The 24,719-nt window shown below is 37.4% G+C and overlaps 1 pseudogene; it reads right to left on the bottom strand.

Annotated features, from left to right (window-relative positions):
• Positions 1 to 11,083: 11,083 nt before the first annotated feature.
• On the bottom strand, positions 11,084 to 19,959 carry LOC123831053 (annotated as a pseudogene).
• Positions 19,960 to 24,719: the final 4,760 nt, after the last annotated feature.

The raw sequence follows: 24,719 nt of genomic DNA, 5'->3' as shown, positions 1-24,719 counted from the left end.
TGGTTTAGGTAGTTGTGGGGTGCTTTTATTTTTATGGATACTTAGCCATGGTGCTGAGGACAGTTGTAGCTTTAGGGCATGGATGGAACTGTTACTGTTGGTATTTATCTAATTATTAATAGGAAAGGGGAACAAAGGGAAGTAGACATTGAGTTTAGTAAAATGGGGAGCACAAGCCTGTTTGCTTAGCCAGGAAGCTACAGCTTTATACTCCAGGGGATCATGTATTGTTCCATCAAGGAGTTTAACATTCCTCCTCCCCCCCACTTTGCTGCTGGATTGTTGGGGGGCACTAGGTGAGGTGCTGGACCATAGTGGCCTGTCAGTCTAACTAGAGGGTTTGGACCTATCCAAAGCCTGCAAAAACTCGGAGACTTAATTGGTCATTTTGAAAAAGCATCTTGTCATCCCAAACCCAAGCTCCTGATTATTAGCCCAGGGGTACAAAGAAGTTCTCTGTGTCTTGATCATGACTTGCACTTGCACTGTGCACATGCATGGCTTCTCTCCATAGCAATGTGGCCTTGGCAGCCACATGGCCCGTGACCATGGAGGCTCCACAGTCCAGGAAGGAGCCTGAACACTGCAGCACTGCAATGGGCTGCAGCTGGAAGCACACAGTAAGCTAGCTGGATGCTGGACTGGACTGTTTTTTAGTGTAGAACAGAAACTCTGGGCAGTGGCCTTTGTCCTGGGCCTAGTGAAGACAAGTTAGACTTTTCCATGGCTACAGGGACAGAGATGGCACATTGGGAAGTCAGGAAGGGAACCCCCTTAATTTTACATCATCAGTAAAGTTTACAACAGAATCCTCTGCAGGCCTCAGGAAATTCTTTTCCTCATGATAACACAAGAACTCCACTTCCACTGATAACAGAGCTAGTAAAGGATCCCCACTTGGAATTGTTCCTCCCCAAATCGCTTCTTCTTCCCCACTTCTTCCAGTTGATTTCCTCACCTTCCTTAACTGAAACAGCATGGAGAGAAGAACAGCCATTTTAGGGGAACTCTTTTCTTCTCAACCTGCCCACACCCGGTCTCATCCTTTTGTTGTTATAATGGAAGGAGTATTCTTACTCCTCCTAGTGGATAACTCCTCTACTTTTGTTCTGGATCCCATTCTTTTTTACTTTCTAAAGGACTTCACTTCTTTGGTTATCTTCTGCTCTATTTTTCCTTGGATCATTTCCATTAGCATACCAACATGCTCCAAATTAAGAAATAATAAAACGCAACTACCTTGACTTGGTATCTCTGTCCAACAGCTGCCTTATTTCTTAGCTCCTCTGCATAGGAATTGTTTGCATTCCTTCTCCCTCTTTCTTCACTTTCTGTGGACTCACTTTACAGTGGTGTCCATTCCTACCACTCCACTGGAACCACTCTTTCTTAACATTACGAATGACCTCCAAGTTTTCAGTGCTAAGGGACACTGATCTTTGTCTCATTCAGCCTTTGGGTACCATTAGCCACTGCCTCTTTCTTGAAATACTTTCCTCTCTTGTGTTCATGATACTGCTCTCCTGGTTTTTCTGTTGTCTCTCTGATCATTCCTTCTAGTGTTCTGTATCGTCTTTAGAAAAGTTAGGTTTAGTCCTGAGCTTTCTTCTCTTGCCTTTTCTTTCATTCCCTTCCCTGTTTATCTCTTCTCCCACTTCTCTCCCTATATGATCTCACTCAGTTCCATGTCTTTAAATAGAATTCAAATGCTGTTACCTCTCAATTTTATATTTTACCTAGATTTTTCCTATGAGTTCAAACTTCTATACCTAAGGGCCTACTTAAGATCTCTATCTGAATATCTGATAACATCTTAAACATAATGCATTTCAAACTAATTTTGAATGCACTCCATTTTCCTCCCAAACTCATTTTCCCAAATCTTCACCATCTAGGTAAATAACACCATCATCCACCAGTTATCTAGGTCAGACACCTTGAATTTTCACTTTAACCCTTTGGCATGGCTGTTGTTAATGAACCAAAATTCATATTCCTGACACTTTGAAAGGCCAAAACTCAAAATATCAGAGTTTGGAATAAGGAAAGGTTTATTGATTGAGGAGGCACCAACTGAGAAGATGGGAGACCTAATGGTACCTTAAATCCATCTTACTTCCTGGACTAGGCTAAGGGTTTTCCACAGGTGAGAGGGAACAGGTATGCAGAAATGCTGTCAGGGCAAGGTTTAATTGGAGGACCTTGGGTTTTGGCTATTTATGGTAAAGAGGAGTCAACACTGGATCTTCTAGACAATGGAAATTTGGCTTCTGAAAGGGTTCTAGTGTTCAAGTTCTGGTTATTTCCTGGTCCTTTGGTTTGGAAGAGGGTGGGGTGCAAGACTTTGGTGTGCAGCCGAAGGTTAAAGTTCTCTCCTCTGCCAAGGCAGCAGCTGCGTGACTTGCAGTTTTGGTCTGCTGCCTCTGACAGAAAACTCAGTATTCCGTTGAACAGAATAGGACCATTTTGAGCTCATTTTGCTGTTATATTCATATGTAGTACAACTTCTAAAATATATCCCAACCACTCAATTTTTCTCCAATTCTGTCCTCGGTCCCCCCACCACCCGTCTTACCTGGTTCTGGGTTTTCAACCTTAGCACCATTGACATTGTGGGCTAGATAATTTTTTTTTTCAGGGAGACAGTCCTGTGAATTGTAGGATGTTTAGTGACACCCTTGGCCTCTGCCTACTAGATGTCAGTAGTGACCATTATGACAACAAAAAATGTCTCCAGACATTACTAAATGTCTCCTATAGGGGCAATGTTGTATTCAGTTAAGAACCACTGATCTAGACTCAGACACCATCATCTCTAACATGAGTTGCTGCGGTAACCTCCAGACTATAATCTCTCGGCTCCTAGCCCTCCCTCCTGCCCCCGGGTCCCATTATCTGGGCTGGGACTACTGCAGTAACTTTTTCACTAAACCCTTGTTTCCACTCTAATTTCTACCCAGTCGGTATATAAAATGTCAATCAGAAAATATCTTTGTCCTGCTTAAAATCTTTAGTGGCTTTTTATTGAATTTTGAGTGAAATGCAAGCTCATTACTGTGGTCTACAAATTTTTTTTAATTTTTAATTTTTTAATGAAAAAAACTCCGTAATAATTTGGTGCCTGTGAACCTCCTGTGGTACCAGTCTTCCTGCAGTTTACTACGTTCTGACCACCCTGGACTCTCTTCTGTTCTCCTCAAACATGGCAGAGACTTTGCCCTTGCTTTTTTCATCTGCCTGAGTGCTTGGCCCCTAACTGTTGGCCTGGTTGGCTCTTATTCAACCTTTAGGGCTTGGCTTAAATGTTTTCTTCTCAGAGACCTTTTCTGGAACACTCTAGTGCCCAGAGAAGTGTCCTCCCTCACTCTCTCTCACATCACCCTGTTTATTTCCTGCATAGTCCTAACCACCGCTTCTAATTACCTTGTTTATGTGCTGTCTACTTGCATGTTGTGGTTCTCCTGATTGGAATGCAAGTTTTATGGAAGTGACGACATTGTCTTTTCCACTGCTGACTTGTTGCCTGGCATGTAATGGGACTTGATAAATATTTTTGCATGAGTGAATGAGATAACTTTGTATAGTGGAAAGAAACATATTTGCATTTTGAATCCTGACTTTGTTACTTCCCAGCTGGATGTCCTCAGACAAATTAAGGAATTTTACTAACCTTTAAATTCTTTATCCATAAAACAAGCATTTCACCTTCATCTTATAGAGCTGAAGGTTTGTATGGCTACAGACATCTATCACAATGCTTGATGCATAGTAAATATTTAATATTTATGCCCTTTTTGGGGTCTGAGACCTAAAGCTAAGCTGACAGTAGATTGGTGTCAGTGAAAAGGCATGTTCATTGGGTCCCTTTGCTTCTGGTTTTAAGCAACAATAATTCACTTCTTCACAAAAGATGAAGGACTTCTCTCCCTCCATCCCACATCACCATTGGTTCTATAGTTCTTGACTGCAGGGGTGGGTGTTCTAAGCGTGTGTGGATGACAGACTGTCAGAGCCCCCAGACTGTTGCGCTGGGGACTTCTGAATATCCTTGTGATTAATAACTCACTAGAGAACAAACACTCATTAGAAGGTACAGGGGCAGTTTCAATAACCGATCTCTAGTCCCTACCCTGTCTTCTTTCACAACTAGCAGAAAACTCTGATGTTTCTGACAATAGTATGCATAATTTTGCTATTTTGCCCTCTCTTTGCTCACATCCATTATCCAGATTAGCCTTCAATTCTCTGTCTGCATAATCAAAGGTGTTATAAGAATGAGCAGCTCATTCTCTAGAAGGAATGTTGCTTCCTCCACGCTCACACTTCAGCAGCTCAGAAGGTAACACCTCTCTCCCTTTCTACATTTGTAATTCAGTGGAGAAATAAAATTAATCTCTGAGTAATGAATGCTGTTCCTAATATAAACCCAACACTGACATACAGAAAAACAGGAAGAAAAACAGGAAGAAAAACAGTGAAATATCCAAGTGTTCTTTGAAAACTGTTTTGGATGTTATCTGACCAAGTTGTGGTGTTTGTTAGGGAAACTGTGTGAGGATGGTTGTTCAACATTGTCCCTGTGTAAAGTGAAAAACTATTCACCTCTGGTAGTTCCTAGGGTTGATCTGTTTGTCTTGGAAGATTGGGGATCTGCAACCTGCTGCTTTCACACTGGAGAAGAGAACCTTGCTTCCAAGGCAGTTGATCTTCTGAAACCCCATTGGATAATGTCATTTTATTTTGTTTGAGACTCTTGCTATGAACATACTTTTTTAGCATACCCGCACTCCTCTGTAATCTTTGTATGTGCTACTGTAAATTACTAATATGGTTAGCAAGTTAAAGAATGAGATTAAAATATACCCTGCATCACAGCAATTTAAAACATGATGTGGTGTGCCATTTGCTGTCACTTCTAATTTCTGGATTTTTAGATTTTTTTAGATTGTGCCTTTTAAAGAGACTCAGTTATTCACTTGATAGATAGGTAGATAACAGGGCAAATGAGCAAGTGAGCAAAAAAAGAAGCAAAAAGAAACAAACCAAACACCAAGATCAGAATCTGCACTTCAGGCAGGCAGCCACCAGAGGGCACATCTGTCAAGCTGTAAGAATTAGGGTGAGCAGTTTTTCTGTATGAGCTTAGCTGAAAGGTCAAGAAGCAGTGAACAGCTTTTCTAAAGCTCTGAAGACCTGTTCCCTTCCTGTCAACAGTCAGAAATAAAGTTCTCTAAAAAAAAAAAGCAAAATGAAAACAATATTGGCCAGCCTATTTGTAAATAAAAGGATGCTGAAGAGCAATAGTTTTTTAAAGATACAATTTAGTCATCTTTTTACCAATATTTTGTAATTGTTTCTGATTACAAATCAGATTGTCTGGAACTTCTTGAGTAAAAATTTAGTCTATTATTTTTAATTCTAATAGTGTGTAGGTGTTACCCTAAACCCCCCAATCAGACTATTTACTGAAAAAAATACAAAGGTAGGTTACTCAAATATACTTTAGGATTACTGATTTGTTTAGAGACTTTCAACTAGAGATTAATGTTTGCTTTGAAAATTCAAGAGCCATAAGGAGCAAATTAAGAAGGCTGCTTAATTTTGCTTTTCCATGTCTTAATGTGGAGCCACATCTCCTGTGGGTGGGTGCCCAGTATTGCAAAAGTTCCCTGAAAAATGTACAATGAACTAATGAAAATATCCTTGCTTTTTTCAGCGGTTAATCATTCATTCCACAGGATGTGCCATAAAAAAGGGGATCCATAGTTAATGGACTTAATAAATAAGTTTGGGAGAAGTTACACAGTGTAAGGTTCTTGGAGGTTCACAATGCTTCTCTGTGTGCCCAAAGCTCCCAGAGGTCCTAGAATAAATGAATATGTTTTCTCTAACATACCTCAAACTTACTTCCTTAGAAAATTTATTTTCATGCAACTACTCTTCTGTGGAGTACATTTTGAGAAGCATAAGGCACATTATCACTTGAAACTTACTCTTTTGCATGTCTAGGTATGATACATTTTTGTCATAAATTGATGTTTGATAAGGTTTTAGAAAAGACTGAAATATGAGTTTCACATTTTTAATGAATCACATTTTAAGTATCATCCAATTTATGTCTCTCTTATATGTAATATATATACTATATAAGTTAATTTAAACATACTGGAAGTTTCCTGAATATTTCCTTTCCTACATTACATTTCCTAAAAATAATACTGACAAATGTCATGTGGGATGGATTGATAGAAAGAACACAAGCATTGTGTAAACATTGAACAGTGTTTCTTTTTTCTTTAATCCTCAGTGGGGAGTACGTTTATTGATTTTAGTAAGGAAAGGGTGGGAGATGAGAGAGAATGAGAGAGAGAGAGAGAGAGAGAGAGAGAGAGAGAGAGAGAGAGGGAGAAAGATGTGAGAGAGAAATATTCATTGGTTGCCTTCCATACACACCCTGACCAAGGATTGAACCCGTAACCTAGGTATGTGTCCTGACAGGAAACTGAACCTGCAACCTTTCGGGGTACAGGATGACACTCCAACAAACTGAGCCACTCAGCCAGGGCAGAGCAGAGTTTTCTTACAAGAGGAAGTCAGCACAATCAAAACAGTCAGCAGAGAAAGCAGCAACTTTCTCTAAGAGAGATATGTATAAACTTCCTGACTGATGTCAAAGAAAGATTGCACCAGGCACGTTAAACAGGCAGAGACGAATTTATTAAAGACTATTGCAATAGGGAGAGAGTTTGACCTCAAATCCACTGAGAAAAAAGGTGGGAGGGTTTTTAAGCCTTGGAATGAGAGTTAATGGAAAAGGAAAATGGGGGAGGGGTGGCCAATACGATTAGGCTGTCTGTATTTGTTAATTGGCATTAGATAGTTAAACTTGTTAGGGAGTGGTAGTTGCCTACCTCCCACAGAGACTTGGAGGTAGGGACACTCATTCTTGAGAACTACTTTTCAAAGGTAAGGTTCCTTGGTTTTAGGGAAAGTCATTCTCTGGGTGATAAAACTGGTAAGATAATGTAAGATATTTTATCTGCTTTTCAAAGTGGCAGCAAAAGATTCGGCAATTTTAAGTTTTCTAAAGTAAATGCTCAAAGTCAAAGACCAATAGTCAGGAAAAAATGTGTCAAAAATTTAGTCAAGCTGAATGGAATGTTAAGGCCACTGAGAGCTCCATAGCAGGAACAGAATGTGCAGATGAAAATATATTGGTGACTAAGGATCATACAAAACTTTTGGAAGCTTAATCATATCTCTCCAGGTCCAGATTTATACATATATGATCATACATAATGTTAAACTCATTCTCCATGTAGTAGCATGAATAAATGTTGGGACTGCCTTACCTGGACCCAGTACAGTCCTCATATTCTAAATTATACACTACTCAGTATGACTGCTAAAATATAATACACAGACCATTGGTAGTAAGTAAACTTCTTATAGGTTTACCTCATCCTTCTCAGACACCACAGCCTGGTCCAAGTAATTTTTAAAGTTCCTTACTATTGAACCAAAACCAAGACTGATTTTCCATATGTACCCAGAAGTCATGGATAATAAGCTCACTGAGCAGCTGAGGAGCTTATCCAGCAAAGGGGTAAAATAGTAAAGATAATAATAATTGCAATTTTCTTTCTGATATTTTAATAGTCATCATCATTTTTCTTATCACTGTCAAAAATGTTAATTGATAATTGATAGTACATGGAACCTGTGTCCTGCACTGGGTAGACAAATATTAAAAGAGAATCTAGAGTTCCTAAGAATGCAGTTCAAGGACAGAAGTATTTATTCTTCCTGTTCTCTGATGGTGGCTCCATTAGTGGATTTCTCAATTTCTTCTGAAAGAAGTATTTTTGTCAAAGATAAGAAAATGCATTTTATTGAATTTCAACCATGAACTTATCATGGTTGAAATTACGTACAGCACACAATAAATGGGTGCTGTACCTTATCAAATGCTTTTTCCACATCTATTGAAATGATCATGTGATTTTTGTCTTTTCTTTTGTTTATGTGTTACATTTATTGACTTGCAAATATTGTACCATCGTACATGTACATCATACATGTACCATGTACATATTGTAAGAAATGACGATGAACAACTAAATTTGAAAACCTGAGTGAAATGGACATATTTCTAGAAAAATATATTTCCCAAAACTGAATGAAGAAGAAGCAGAAAGCCTGAACAGACTGATAACAGCTGACAAAATCAAAGCAGTAATCAAAAACTACTGGCACACAAAAGCCCTGGACTAGATGGTTTCACAGGAGAATTTTACAAAACATTTAAGAAAGAGCTAACCCCTATCCTTTCAGACTATTACCAAAAACCAAGAAGAGTGAAGGCTCCTAAACTCTTTTTATGACGCCAGCATCATCCTAATTCCAAAACACTTCTTTTACCACTTCTAAGACAACAAAACAAGGAAAGAAAACTACAGGCCAATATCACTGATGAACATAGACACTAAAATCTTCAACAAAATCCTACACAAAACTGCATGCAGCAATGCATTAAAAAGATCATATGCCATAATCAAGTGGGATTCATCCTAAGGATGCAAAGATGGTACAATATTTGCAAGTCAATAAATGTAACACATAAACAAAAGAAAAGACAAAAATCACATGATCATTTCAATAGATGTGGAAAAAGCATTTGATAAGGTACAGCACCCATTTATGATACACACACTCAGCAAAGTGGGAGTACAGGGAGCATTCCTCAACATAATGAAGGCTATATATGAGAAACCTACAGCCAACATCATACTCAATGAACAAAAACTAAAAGCTTTCCCACTAAGATCAGGAACAAGACAAGGGTGCCCACTTTTACCACTTCTATTTAACATAGTATTGGAAGTTCTAGCCACAGCAATCAGACATGAAAAAGAAATAAAAGGCATCCAAGTTGGAAGGAGGAAGCAAAACTGTCATTGTTTGCAGATGACATATAGTATATGTAGAAAACCCTTCAGATTCCACCAAAAAACTACTCCATCTAATAAGTGAATTTGGCAAAATAGCAGGACTCAAAGTCAATATTCAGAAATTTAAAGGAATTTTTATACACCAACAACAAAATATCAGAATCAGAAATCAGGAAAAAAATATCCCATTTTTTATAGCAACAAGAAAAAGTAGAGTACCTAGGGATAAACCTTACCAAGGAACTAAAAGACCTGCCCTTAGAAAACCATAGAGCACTGAAGAAAGAAATTAAGCAAGACACAAATGAATGGAAGCATATACCTTGTTTATGGATTGGAAGAATTAACATCATTAAAATGTCTATATTACCCAAAGCAATTTATAGATTCAACTCAAGCTCTATTAAAATATTAATGACACATGTCACAAATGTAGAAGAAACATTTCAAAAATTTATATGTAACCATAAATGACCCTGAATAGCCACAGCAATTTTGAGAAAGAAGAACAAAATAGGAGGGATCACAATAGCTGATATAAAACTATATTACAAGGCCACTATAATCAAAACTGGATGGTATTGGCATAAGAGCAGACACATAGATCAGTGGAACAGAATAGAAAGCTGAGAAATAAACCCATGTGTCTATGGTCAATTAATATTTGACAAAGGGGGCAGGAACATAAAATGGAGTAAAAATAGCCTCTTCAACAAATGGTGTTGGGAGATCTGGACAGCTACATACAAAAAAATGAAACTCTATCACCAATTTACACCATACACAAAAATAAAATCAAGGTGGATAAGAGACTTAAATATAAGTCACAAGACCATAACAGTGCTAAAGGAGAACATAGGAAGAAAATCTTAGATATTCCACACAGCAATACTTTCACTGATATGTCCCCTAGAGCAAGAGACATAAAATGAAGGATAAACAAATAGGACTTCATCAAAATAAAAAGCTTCTGCATGGCAAAAGAAAATGGCAGTAAAATGAAAAAGGAACCAACCTTATGGGAAAATATATTTACAAATAATACCTTGGACAAGCATTTGATCTCCAAAATATATAAAGAAATATATATACATGAGTCCACTCCAGGAAGACAAACAATCCAATTAAAAAATGGGCAAAGGACATGTACAGACACTTCTCCAAGGAGGACATACAGAGGGCCCAGAGACATATGAAAAGATGCTCAGCATCACTAGCCATTGAAAGATGCAAATTAAAACTGCAGTGATATACCACTTCACACCAGCCAGACTGACCCTCATAACCAAATCAACAAACAACAAGTGCTGGAGAGGCTCTAGAATAAATCATACTTGGTTTAAATCCCAGCTCTGTCACTTATAGTGTGAGCTGCAATCTCACATGTTAAGATTGTCATGAAGATTGGAATAATTCATATTCTCAATTTTATGAGGGCAATGTCTAGTTCATGATATGGTATCTGTAGTGGTTATTACTATAGTACAAATATACCAAGAAGAAAAAGTTTGGCCCAATTGGAGAAAGGAATTGTTATTATTTTATTGGATTCCTAATATCTTATCAGATTACTCTTCTTATTTACAAGATTAACAGTATTCCCACAGGTAATATTTTCTTCTAATAACACAGGAATTGAGCCTGTTATGGCATTGTTTAGCAGTTCACAAGAAGAGAGTTGAATAACTATTAGCACAACTATTGCTATTATTTTATGTATATAACTTGAAAGCTGCTTAGTTTATATTAGAATATATTGGTCCCCAATACATCAAAAATATTCATATACCTGGCCTTGTGGAACTCTTCTTAGGATGTTTTGTCCTAAGACTGCCCTCTGACCATTTAGGGGCTGCCCTCTGACCATTCATGTGATGGAGCACCATTTTTCCTCTAGCAAGAAATAGGATTTAGCAAAGGGCAGAGGATTAACAAAATAACAAGATATTAGTATTCATGAAGAACAATTGTTTCAGAGCTTAAAGATAAACATTACGTTTTTTAATATGAAAAAATTTTAAAAATTTGATTTTGTATTTCAAAAAATATTCAAACACACAGAAAAGTGAGGAGAGCAGTATAGAGGACAAATACACACTCATTCCCTGGATTTCACAGTTGTTAAAATTTTGCTATAGATGTTTAATATTAATTGTACTGATGAAACATTTTAAAGGAAATTGCAGCAATTTCTGGCTGTCATCCACGTTGGGATTGATCGTGTCACTGCCTGGCTTCCAGCCAGCAGGACAGACTTCCCCCTGCTCATCTGTGTACTGAAAGGCCTGGACCAGCCAGAGAGCCTCATCCACGCAGTGCCCCCAGGTAAATTATTGACGGTGGTCTTGAAAAGGGCATCCTTGCCATCGATGATAAAGAGGCCCGTGTAGACAATCCCCTCATCTTTCTTCAGCACGCCGTAATAATGAGACAAACTTCTGGTTACATCAGCCAGCAGGGTGATGTTCAGAGGGTCCACGTCTCCCTCCTTCCAGGGGTTGTTACTCCAAGCTGGGGGCACGCTGGGGGCAGGGGAACTGTGAGTCTACAGAGACCCAGGCACCTTGCAGCCCAACTTGCGGAAGTCCTCTGCATGCTCGCTGAAAACGATCATCTCGCTGGGCACACCGAAGTGAAGTCCAATGGTTAGAAAAAGAGGACCACGTATTTCCCTCTGTAGTCTGAAAGCTTCACCTCCTTGAAGGTGCCATCCACCATGGTGGTGGCCTGGAAGTCTGGGGCGGGCTTTCCGATGTGAGCATTTCTGGAGGCCAGAACTGAAAGCTGTGTTGGGAAGGGTGGGACATGCAGAGAAGAGGACTCACTGACTCGCAATCTCAGAGACCTGTTCTTTTCTTTATTGTTGTTCAAGTATAGTTGTCTCCATTTACACCCCCCACCACTACCCCCCATCCCCACCTCCCACCCTGGATCCTACCCGCCTTTGGCTTTGTCCATGTGTCCTTTATACATGTTCCTTGCTAGCCCTTACTCCCTTTTCCTTGTTATATCTTTCTTCCCTCTCCCCTCTGGTTACTGTCAGTTTGTTCTTTATTTCAATGTCTCATGTTATAATTTTCTTGCTTGTTTGTTTTGTTGATTAGGTTCCACTTAAAGGTGAGCTCATATGGTATTTGTTTTTTACCACCTGGCTTATTTCACTTAGTATACTGCTCTCCAGTTCCATCCATGCCGCGGGGAAGGGCAGGAGCTCCTTCTTTCTTTCTGTGGCTCAGTATTCAATTGTGCAAATGTACCATACTTTTCTGATCTACTCATCTACCGATGGGCACTTAGTTTGTTCCCAGCACTTGGCTATTGTAAATTGTGCTGATATGAACATTGGGGTGCATAGGTTCCTTTGAGGGACCATACATTATATTTACTTGTTAGGTCTCTAATTTATTTTATTCTAAAACATTTTCCTTTCTTTTCCCCCATAATATTGCTCTCTCGAATGACTGGATCAGTTGTCTTATAAATACTTATCCTTAGAAATAAATTTAAAAACCATTTTTCTAAAGGTTTTCAAAATTAAATATTTCTACTATATAAAATCATTGAATTGGAAGTGTGATTCCCCTTCTAGCCAGTCAATTTATTCCTTTTCACATATGGTTTCTGAGGGCAGGTTCGGTTCTGTTGTTCAGGTTTGATTCCTTGCTCCTCCACTTATCAGCAATATAATACTTGGTAAGTTATCTCACTTCTCTAAGTCTCACTTTTTCTATCTGAAGAACTAGGGGTGGTTTCTACCTTACAAAGTTGCTGTGAGAATAATATTAGGTAATTTAAAGGGCCTGATATGGTGCTTTTAAATTATAAGCTCTCAGCTATTGAATTGCTACCAGTGGGAAACAGTAGTTTTGACATAGCATTCAGTTAACAGAGATGGGCCACAATATCAATTTCTTTCCCTCTTTTTTGCTAGTAACCCTCGATATATATTTATGTTTGTTGTGGTCCACATTGACTGTGGAGTAGAAGTTTTATTGATTTAAGTTGGAGCCACTTGGCATTTTAGGAACTCATGATCAAGCAGCAGCATGTGTACTTCATACACATTTTAACCCTAACATGTAGAAATTACCAACATACAGACTGTAAACCACCATTGTGCTATATTTTAAGTTAGCACTGGGTGCTGGGACCTGGGCCCGCACAGTAACCTCATGAATGGTGTGCTCACTGCCCACAGAGTTCTGCTCTTCTGGAATAAAATGACTACTGCTGATTTCTGCTCCTCACTACACGTTTGCCTTTGTACCAGAATGCTTCAGAGCTGGAGAAAAGGAAGTTTGTTATCTAATTCAATAAGATCAGATATTGATTAATTGAAAAGTTCATTGAAGTAGAATTCATAGCAAAAGGCTTTTTATCAACCTTCTCTCTACCCTGATCCCTAGCCCCATGGATTCTTCAGATTAATTTATGTTTTCTAATCCTTTGTAAAACCTAATTAGAATATGGATTAGAATGTTAATTATTTTAGTCACTGCATTAAGACAGCTGAATCAATATTATTTTAGATTTTTTTTAATTTAAAATGTATCTCTTTTTATGAAGTTGATAGTTGGCTTCCTTTAGAGTTTAGAGAAGGCATGTGCAGGATTGGAGAGTCTATGGAATTCCCTTTCAGGTTTAGAGAAATAATCTGAATTTAAGAGTAAGAGAATTTAGCAATTGCAAAATGGAAAATTGACCTGGAAAAGTGGTGGGAAACCCTGTCTCAGGTTTGGCTAGCCTTGGTAGGGACATTATAATCTAACTTATGTCTGTATGTGAAGGAAAAAGGATAGAGAATAATGTGTACCTTCTTTAGTTTTGATTTCCTACTATTATCAATCCCAATATTTTTATTTTCAAAGTATTTCCACATAGTCTATAATTATCAATGATCTAGAACAATTATTAGAAGCAAATGTAGTATTCTGGAAATCTATTAGGGACACTCATTTTGCTAAATGTAACAAAGCCAATGGACTAACAATAGATAATGGTGACATTGATAATATGGGCTTTCTCAAAGTATGTTTATTACGGGAAGGTTAGGTAAATAGTTTGTACTTCCCAGTAAAATGCCTCATTTATTTTCCATTTCTCTGACATCAATCTTCTTTTGCCATGACTATATCTTTTGTATAGCTATGTACTGGCTTCAGCTTTATAAAACTGACACTTTTTATCCTGGAAATCAGCTTTCTTAAGCTATGTTTATTAGGGGAAGGTTAAATAAATAGTTTGTGCTTCCCAGTAAAATGCCTCAGTTGTTTTCCATTTCTCCTACATCAATCTTCCTTTGCCATGACTATACCTTTTGTATCAGCTGTGTCCTGCTGGCTTCAGTTTTACAAAACTAACACTTTTTAGCCTGGAAATCATTTTCTTCTTATTTTTTTGATTTCAAGGTTTTATACTGATTATTTCCTTCTGGTTTGGGTTTAACAAAACCTATGCTAAATCATTGTATTGAGGCACTTCTTCATTAAAATAAATTACAATTATTTTTCTCACTGCCATGTCTGCCTCTGGAGTTTTGGGCCTACTTTAAAGAGGGCATTTTGTGTTGAAATAGACAAAGACCGAATAAGAGGGTCTTGGACTGAAAGGGAAAATGAAAAAATGTGTCATTCTATGAGGGATATAGCAGGACCAGCAGGCATTCACAGCAAAAATGGAAAGTGCTCCCATCTATCTATAGTCACCTCACCATGAAAGAATTGCTTGGGTTGAGTGGTTAAGTGGATTAACAGCATTTGTCTTCATTACCTTATTATTTCAATGCAGATTTTAATAAACAGAACAGTAGATATTGAGGCAATGATCTTTTGGCATATTCTAAAAACTTGTGAATTTTTGTAAAGGGTAGAATCTTACTTCCTCAACATGAGAGGAAGGTTGATTTATGTCTATAATGAAAATGGTTTTAAAATGTGGTATATAGTCTTCTAAAAAACTTGCTTGAAAACAGTTTTTCTCTTTAAACCTCTATTTTTTTCTGGGAAATGATAAAAAACTAAAAGAAATGTTATAGAATATATTAAGATGTTTGTAATTTCAAATTCTAGATAACCAAATATCTTTAAAAATCTGATCCATTTCCCAAGAAATTGCTGAGAAAAGGATTATGTTTAAATTCCACCTGATCTAAGAGACAGATTAGGTAGACATTACAAAGGAAGGAAAGACTCAGAGTTTCTTTTCAGTTAAAATAAAACAAAATGAAGACATCTTACTAAAGAGATACTCACTGGGAAAATTGCATGGAAACACTGGAAATCCATAATTTTTCTTTTATGTTGTGCTAAATATAGGAAAGGAAACAAAACAAGAGCTTTGAATGTGGAGAAATCTTTTCTCCGACTAGTTGAGCACAGTCAAAAAAATGAAAAGAAAGATACTAGGAAGGGCAAAATCAACTTGCAATGATTTTAATGTTTCTCTGCAGTCGTGGAAAGATGGACCTTATATGTCTCAGGAAGGAATTTGTTCTGTAAAGAAAATCAATGAATAATAAGGGGAGGTGTAATTGAGATAAAAATTATGGATTGAAATGTGTATTATAATTTAGGTTTGGTGAAAACAGTAACCAATTTACTATTAGAGCAGGATTTATTAAAACATAGCATATGGACCTAATTTGGTCTGTGGCCTTGTTTTATACACAGCAAATAAAGGTGTTTACATTTTTAAAAGACTATAAACACACACACACACACACACACACACACACACACACACACAACAACAACAACAACAACAAAGACCTAAAGTATTTGCTGTCTGGCCCTTTCCAGAAAAAGTTTGTATGCTGATCCCAGTTTTAACTAGAGAAACTTTCTAAAGGAAGTCTATTTTACCATTTGATGTTTGGGCTTAACTATTTTTAAAAGTCCTTCAGGAATCAAACAAGTATTTTCTGGAAAAGATTGGTGTATTTCTGCAATGATTTGTGTTCTATTGGGCTCCTCATTCAATTGGGCTCTGCCTTTTGATGAATTAGTTCTAGGACTACGTAAGTTATTTAACTCTTCTGAGAATTAGTAATATGTTACTGATTTTCCTCATAGTAATATATGTACGTATTTATGGGATCAAACTCATAGGCTCTTTGTGAAGATTAAATGTGGTAATGAGTATTGCATGTGTTACCCAACACAAAGTAAATGCCCAATAGATGTTATCTATTATTGTCTGTAAAATTGTTAGATGCAAACATTCCAGAATTATGGCAACAAAGAAACAGATTTACCATGCTATTAGAGTAGAATTATTCATGGCATCCATGCATTTGCCCAATGGAAAAACTTGAGACCCATTCAAGAATTTGCCTTCCTACTCAAGGTCATGGAATTTAACTCACAACTGTGTCACAGGTGTGCGGGCACTACTTGCAATTTCCTACCCACTTTGGCAGAAAGCTCAAAGTGGACAAACATGAAACATGCAGAAACACAGCACAAACAAGGGGGGAAGGAAAAAAGAAAAAAGAAGAAAAAGCTGTTTTCAGGTTGAATAAAGCAAAATTACCAGTGTTTTATAGAGCTTCCCAAAGAAACTAACATCTTTTACTTATACCTGATGAAGTATATTTTAGACCACTGCCCAAGCAGGAACTGAAATAGCCACATCTCACCCCAGATTGGCTTGGGACAAACCTTAAATGGTAGCTGAAAAAGCTTGTATTTATCGAATACTGAAATGTCTCTAATGAGAAAAGCTGTGCTTCAAAGTAGGATGGCCTTAGACATTACTACTGCCTTAAAAGGAAGCATCTATACCATTATCAGAGTGTCGTGTGTTCACACCTGATGAGTCTGCTAATGTACTGTTTTTGTTAAATCACACAAGGAGATTGTAGGAGACTGCTCTGTGTGGCGTGGGCCTAGCTCCCACCCGGAGATGCACAGGACCCACTCCCACAGATAGGTTCTCCTGTGGGGAATCAGGCCTGCAATGTGCCTAGGCCACTATGAGTCTTGCTCTTGCTAAAAAACTCCCTCACCCTGAATTGAGGACATTTACTGCAAAGTAACTTCCTAAAATCCATGCTAAACCTTCCAAGGAACCACCTAAAGTGAACCTATGCATAGTAAATGAAGACCTTCATGTGCTGGGAAACCCAATAAAGGCTGGTCATGGCAAGGGCCAAGGCTTTTGCTCCCCTTGAGAGAAAAGCCATGCTGTCCCTTTTCCTCCACCGGATTCGGTAGTTCGTGTGAATGTCTCATTTTATCCATAATGATGCGGACACTGCGGGCCAGTGTCTGCATTAGGACATAAGTGAAAACCGTAAGTCATTGTACCCCTAGCTTTTGGGATTTAATAAATCAGCAGTTTGGATCATGGGGCTCTTAGTAGAAAAAGTTGTTACTTATTTTGTGAATCGTTACCTTAATCTGTGTTTTCTCTTACCCATGTCTATATTTTGCTGTGGTATCTACCTTAATGCAGCCAGATCAGCTGTCAAACTAGCCACCTCCATGCTAGTGAAGCCCTTGCTGATCACTCAGGGAACAGTGTGGAAGGGGTTGGGGGGGATCCATATAAGACCTCAAGAGCTGTTTTCCATGGCAGGGAGTGTTGGAGGATTTCACTGAGGGGATATGACCAGCAGTGGACCTGTGAGCTGGATGTGAGCAATGTGGGACTCCTTTGTTCTAGGAATGTTTGCCCACCCTTTCCCTATCCAGAGCCACTTCAAGGATGGACCTTGAAAGCATAAGATGTTACTGAGACTATCTGGACTGAGTATGTTGACTGAACCCAGTTAAGTCCTCTGTATGAACTTTTCAGATACTGGTGGGCACAGAGATCTACTCATCTTGCTGCCTCTAAAGAGAAGCCTCCTAAGTTCCCTGGCTTTTTAAACCCAATACCTACCATCTGGAGAGGTCTGCATCTTAGACCTGTTATTGCCCTCCCTGTTTGGAGGTCAGTTTACAAACCAATAGTACTGTTTTAGGCATAGCTGTTTTTGTTTGTAGATACTCTTTATTAGTTTCAGAGAAGTCCTTTCTCTTAGTTTACTGAGTTTTTGTCGCAAGTGAGTATTTAATTTTGTTGAAAACATTTTGCATTCATTGAGATGAACATAGGGTTTTTATTTTAGTCTTTTCATTGTGGTGAATTATATTGGTTGATTTTAAATGTTAAATCGACATTGCATTATTGGAATGAAGCTCACTTTGTCATGATGTATTATTTTCTTAATCTACTGTTTGATTTGGCCTATGTGCATAAACCACAATGGTCTTAAAATTATGAAATTTCAGTTGATCAGCTATATTTTGTAGTTTAGTTTGGCATTGACCATTTTTAATACCAGCTGAAGATAAAGATGATTTGGGCTGTTTTGGGTGATGGAATAAGATTGAAATTTCCCTGTTAATTTTTTAGCAGTTTTACTTTGGTGAGATTTGGTTGTTTTAGGTTTTTGGTGATCTGTTGAATTCCTGGGGTTTTTGAATTTATTGCATACTCAGTGGTGCAGGAGATCTTTGGTGAGGATTGGGTTGAGGTCCATGCTGGGTTAGCACTAACCTCTTTTGTCCATTTTCTTTCATTTTCAGTTTAGAGCATCTCATCTTCATTATTTTAGCAGTGCTGAACTGGTGGTTTCTCTGGTCATTTTGCTTTTCCATAGGATTTTTTACTTTATGTGGTTGCTGTTTAATAACTGCATTTTTTTTTTTGCAGTTTTGAATGTCTAGATATTTTCTGCTGGCATAATATCTGTGGCTTTGCTTGTTGGTGACTACTTATACACGAAGATACTTTGGTTTGGCTTGTGTTCTGTGGAATAATAGTACTTGTGGAATATTGAGATGTCTTTGAAACTTTTTTTTCCAGGTAATTTACCTATATGAGATTTGAATGTGCTAGATTTTTTTTGGTGAGCATTTGCTTTTGTATTACTTTAGGTTTGGTGATTCCTTCTTTGTGAAAGAAATACCTGATGAGGTTATGCTTGATCAAGTTGATGATTTTCACTAGGCTTGGATTTTTTTAAGTTTCAGTTTATTTGTTTGTTTTGTCCCTTTGGGCTTGTTTTGTCCAGTAGATTTTGCTTTAGGCTTTGATAATGGTTTTTTTCCTGTTTGAGAATTAATGAAGTTATAGTGTCTCTGGCTAGTTTATAAAGGTGTTTTTATTTGACTACTGGGATGCTGCTTTATGGTTTTAATTTTCCAAAGTTTTGATTTTGCAGATGTTTTCTGCAGACCTAAAGTTTGTTGCCTAGTTTGACACTGACTATATTTTTTACCAGTTAATGTTGTAAATGTCTTAGTCATATCTGGATTCTGTTGAATATTTATATTGGGAAAAGATTTAGATTTCCTTGGTAATGCTTTAGGAGTTATAATGAGGTAAGATTTATATTGATAGATCTTGTTTTTGAGCTGTTATATTCACATTACTTTAGAGTTGGTGGTTTTTTTGATGTGCAGATTTTTCACTAGCTTTTCGTTGTCTAATTTGATGGTTATTAGTCCCACTTGGGTAATATCTCTTTACAATATATTGTGCTGTTTTTCATTAACTTTGATTTTGTTCAGATATTTTTGACTGAGATTTTGGTTGGCTAGGTATTTTTGAATCACTTAACAGGTTTAGCTTAATTTTGGGTTTAATTTTTTTTTTGAAATGGGTGAGCTTTAGCTTGATCTGATTTTGGATGGCTGTGGATAACCATGAGAGGTTTATGACCTTCAGTTAAGTTTTCAGCAGGTTGTTAGGCATCAGGTTTGGTAATTTTAGATCTTGATTTAACTGGTAAATTCAGGTAATTTGAGGGTTGTTGGCTAATTTGTTGTAGAGCAGAGCTTTACTAGATTTAATCTTCGGAAATAAGTGTGTTTGAGAGTCTCCAGATCCTTGTTGAGCAGGTGAATTTTACTGAGTGAAAATCTGACCACTTTTCCTGTAGGAATGAATGTACTGAAGTGAAGATGATGCCCATGCAGATGGATTCACATGTCATCTGTTTTTCATCCTGTTGTGTCATGCTTGTCTTACAGGAAGGAAAAAAAATACCATAAATAACCTTTCACTTATGGATTCAAAATCTTGAATGCATAAGCTTTCTTTATGCATTGCTAAAACTCTGTTATCATGCGCAGAACAGGAGAACTCTTTTCTCTGAGATAATCACTGTATTGGGAGTAGAGCTTTGGCTCAGGAGGACTCCCCAGATATCACACTGTGACTCCCAGCACAGAGTCACAGAGCCTGCCCTGTCTTCTACCCCTGACTGTTGTTGTGGAGCAGAACATGAAGCTCTCAATTCTCTTACCAGTTAGTGCACTATGTCATAAGAACACAGTCTCCAGTCTAGAAAAACAGGTTTACCCTTTACTGTGTAGCTACCATTTACTGAGCTGTTCTTAGAACTTGGCTACATGTTATTTTTATTGCTCCCTAATTCTAGCAACAACCCAGGGAGTTAAATAAAACCACTTTCATTTTATACATAGAAAAACTAAGTAAAAAATTTAAGCAACTTGTTTAAAGTCTCAAAGCCAGTAAATAACAAAGCTAGGGTTTAAAAACATGACTCTCTGACTCCAAAGCTTTTATTTTTGTTTTTACCTGTTATGCTGTTGTGGAAAATTTAAAAGTAATGCATTTTTTTTTCTAAAATTCCACAATAAAGAGAAGAAAACTTTTCTCTTTTGGGATATTCCTTCTTTAATATGGTTTTATTTTTGTTAGTCCTTTGCCCTGATTTGGGAAATTAAGCTGCAAGAATAGAATAATAGAATAAAAGAGAATCACACAGTTAAATTAAAAAATTTACTCTTTATTATAAGAAATATATGTTATGGTTAGATTTCTAATTAGAGATAATATGAACCACAATATTCAGCCATTAAGATAACATTCAATTAATTTAAACCCATGGTCAAGTGAGTGAATATTATTTGATGTTAAAAGTGCAGAAGTCTAGAGAGGCCCATTAGTGGACCTGGCTTTTCTAAATGGGGCATATGAGTACTTTCCCTTGTCATATTCCATGCTATGTATTTTTCAGGTATATACAAACAGCACCATTGACTGCACTTTAACTGAAAGCATATCAGAAGTTCATCCTGTCACAGTGCCTGAAAGTGTTCATTAACCTGAAAAATCCACCGTTTAAAGGACTGACTCTGTGTTTCTATTGAAAATTACCAGTACCTACCCTTGTGGTGTCCTTTATTCCTGATGTGGTCCATTTAGTAAAATGGATTCTTGTCAGTAACTGTGTTTGAGCATCTTCACAATCCAAGAATAAGTAAAAGTGAAGTCACAAGTAAGAAGAACCATTGAGACAATAGTGAATTTTATAACCTTTTTTTCCCTATTCCACTCTTTTTTAGAGATAGGATATATTGTGCTAAAAGAGAACATCATGACTAAATTTGATTGAAGAGTTCCCCTTAAACAACAGAATCAATGGTTGTCATTTACTGTGTCTGTCAGTTCTCTTTTGTCTTCCTCCCTGAGGCCGTTGTGCTGTGTTTCACCACACCAAGTTTTTCTGCATGCCCATGCTAAGATTTCAGGAGGTTTTGGTAACCTGTTTCATTTATGCGACAAGCACCTACTGACATATTTCTATGGGCCGGTCAGTAGCCTTTGGGCATATTTCATATTTTCTCTTAGCCATATTAGTTGATGGCATTTCTTTTAGTTTTTTCTCTAGAGATTAAAGTTTTCTATTTGAAAGGATCTTTCATGCTTTCTATTAGACATTGCTATGGAATCCTTTAAGTACTTCACCAAGATCCCCTATCAAAATTAAGCTCCATCTATCTTCTTGTAGTATTCTCTCCTTTTTTAAAAACCTGTTTGCCCAGTAATAACACTTATAGTAGTTGGCTTTCAGTAATTTACATGTGTCTACTTCTCCTACTAGTTTAGTTACAGATTTGCTGTTGTCTTCAACTTCACATGCTCTGCACATCTGTAGCACTTTGCATCAAGTTTTATTGTGCAGTGTAGATGTCTTACATATTAGAGTAATGCTTTCTGCTAGAATAAATAGAACCCAAAATGTATAATTGCTCTCACTCAGGAGAAGATTATTACTTTATTCAACCTTGTTGTTTTAAGTCAGTGGGCAGCTTTACTTTATTTTATTTATTTTATTTTTTATTGTTGTTCAAGTACAGTTGTCTTCATTTCCCTCCTCCCCCAACACCAGCAATTGCCACCTCCCACCCCGATCCCACCTCCCTTGGTTTTGTCCATGTGTTCTTTATAGTTATTTTATAGAATGATACATGGATTCAGTCTTCTTTTATTTTGTGGTCCCACCATCTACTAGGGCCCCATCAACACCTGGGGAAAAAGCACTTCTTTCCCTATAGAGATTTCCTCCCAGGTTGTGTGTATGTGACATAAGTTAAGTTAATTATATAGTATATTAATGATGATAACTTGTGTGGAAAAAATAGAGTTAGGTAAGGGAAACCAGATGTGCTAGTGGAGGGGATATTGAAATAGATGTTAATGGAAGGCACCATTGAGAAAAATGACAAGTGACCCAAACTGTGAAGGAAGTTGAGAATGAATCCTGTGGTTTCCAGAAGAAGCATATTTTTGGCAGAAAAACTGGAGGTGGAAATGTGCTTAGTTTTGCTGAGGACCAGCAGTAGAGCCAGCATTTCTTAGGGGAGGGAACAAGGAAGAAGCATAAAGAGATGACGACAAAGAGGAATGGCCCAGATGGGAGCCATTGCAAGATTTTGAGCAGAGCAGTGATATGAATTAACTCCTGTTTAAAAAGATAACTGTGGCTATAATGTGGAAAGAATGACAGGGAAGAGGCAAGGATGGAGGCAGGGAGACCAGTTATGTGTAATAGCATGGTCAGAGATGGCGACAAGGCTTGGACAAGGGTGGATGAAGATGGGCAGAGTGGTTAGATTCTAGATTTATTTGCAGTTAGCATTAAGAAAGTTTGCTGATAGATTGGATAAGGCAATTCAAGGAGAGAGGAGGCACAGTCTTTGGCTTTTGATTCACTGTAAAAATGAATTTTAGGCTGAAAAATGTCATTACATTTTTAAATCATAGCTAATTTTATCTTTAATTTTAAAATCTGAAGCTAATTTTGAAATAAGTTATAAAATCCTCATTGAATTACATTTATAATTTCCTTGTTCAATAGACAGTCTACCCTGTGGTGTCAGTCTGTCCTGTCTTGACTCTCTACTTTGTTCTCTGAGATCAAGCCTCTCAAATCCCATGTGCTCCTGAAGACATTCATGAGCATTATATCCTTTTACTGATTTTTTTTGTTATGTAGCTAGTAAGAATTTTATATTCTTTCCCTCTTTTTTTCCCCTTTGTGTTTTGTCATTCCTGTAAATTCCTACACTTAGGCAGGGTTTATGAATGATATTTTTACAGGGGCCCTGCTGTGTTTGGAAATCTGGACGTAGCTTGCATGTTTTGAAGCCATCATATTTTGGTACTTGTGATTTCTGCTATGGCAGTATACACAGTTAGCAAATGAATACATACTTTCAGTATTTCAAATATGTTGATAGTCTTCCAGCCAAAATACAAATAAAGTAATGAGAGCATATACTATAATTGGTTTATGAGATTGGTGAGATATTCTGTGTGGAGTAACTATGGGACACTCATCTTTCTAAACAGGATCCTCTGAGAATTAACTATTTCATAAATCTGTTATTGTTTGAGTAGCAACATCTATAAGACACAATATGGCTTCTTTTTGCTTTGGTGTTGTTAGTGAGTGGTGTCAAATTTCTGACTACTGATTACCAATACTTTCTATCAATCTTTGCCTACTGGAGACACAGGCCATGGTGAGCAAGCTTAATGCTAAAATATTGTTTCTTTGGGAAATTTATGAAATCCTGGATTCAGGATCTGTGGGAAGAAAATTTGTCTTTGGCTATAAGAATCCCCCAAAGAACTCTGGGGAAATACTTTAACTCCAGTAAGAGAAGGGTGGGCTTGACATGTAAATACAAAATGCCTCTGGTTGACCCAAACAAATTATTTGTTTCTTTCCATATAACCTCAAGAATTAAATCACATAATGAGATGATTCTTTAAGAAGAAATTAGTTAAAGGTAAAGAGAATTACACTTTGTAGGTGGCTTTTCAAGTGCTCTGTGGAGATTAGGGGAGGGTGGTGAAACATCAGCTTCACTCACTGAGCAGAGATATCTGTTGACAGGCATGATGTTCTATCTCAGAAGAACGTTTTCAGGCCAAGAAAATGGAAAATGCCACGAAAATATACCCTTTGGATTAAGAGTTGTTATGATGGTTTTCATAATAATTTTCTACATTGTGCCTGTTTTTTTAAAAAAAATATTTTAATTTTTATATAATGTTTTTAAATTTTATTAAATTTATTGGGGATGACATTGATTATTATAATTTTATGGGTTTCAGGTGTACAGCTCTATAATACATCACCTACAGATTGCATTGTAGGTCCACAACCCAAAGACAAGTCCCTTTCTGTTTATAACTGTTGTTATATTTGGGCAGGAGCAGTAGTGCGGCCAATTGTGTGGGAATTGGGGGTGTTCCATTCATTTCCAACATGAAAAGTCTACATTCTGAGCCCTGGTTGGCGTAGCTGAGTGGATTGAGCGCTAGCTGCGAACCAAAGTGTCGCAGGTTCGATTCCCAGCCAGGGTACATGCCTGGGTTGCAGGCCATAACCCCCAGCAACGGCACATTGATGTTTCTATCTCTCTCCCTTCCCTCTCTAAAAATAAATAAATAAAATCT

The sequence above is a fragment of the Phyllostomus hastatus genome, unplaced genomic scaffold (assembly GCF_019186645.2).
Source record: "Phyllostomus hastatus isolate PE091 unplaced genomic scaffold, TTU_PhHast_1.1 phas_scaffold_1674, whole genome shotgun sequence".
Lineage (NCBI taxonomy): Eukaryota > Metazoa > Chordata > Mammalia > Chiroptera > Phyllostomidae > Phyllostomus > Phyllostomus hastatus.
Note: the sequence above shows the minus strand (reverse complement) of the source record. Positions and strands in the feature narration are given on the sequence as shown.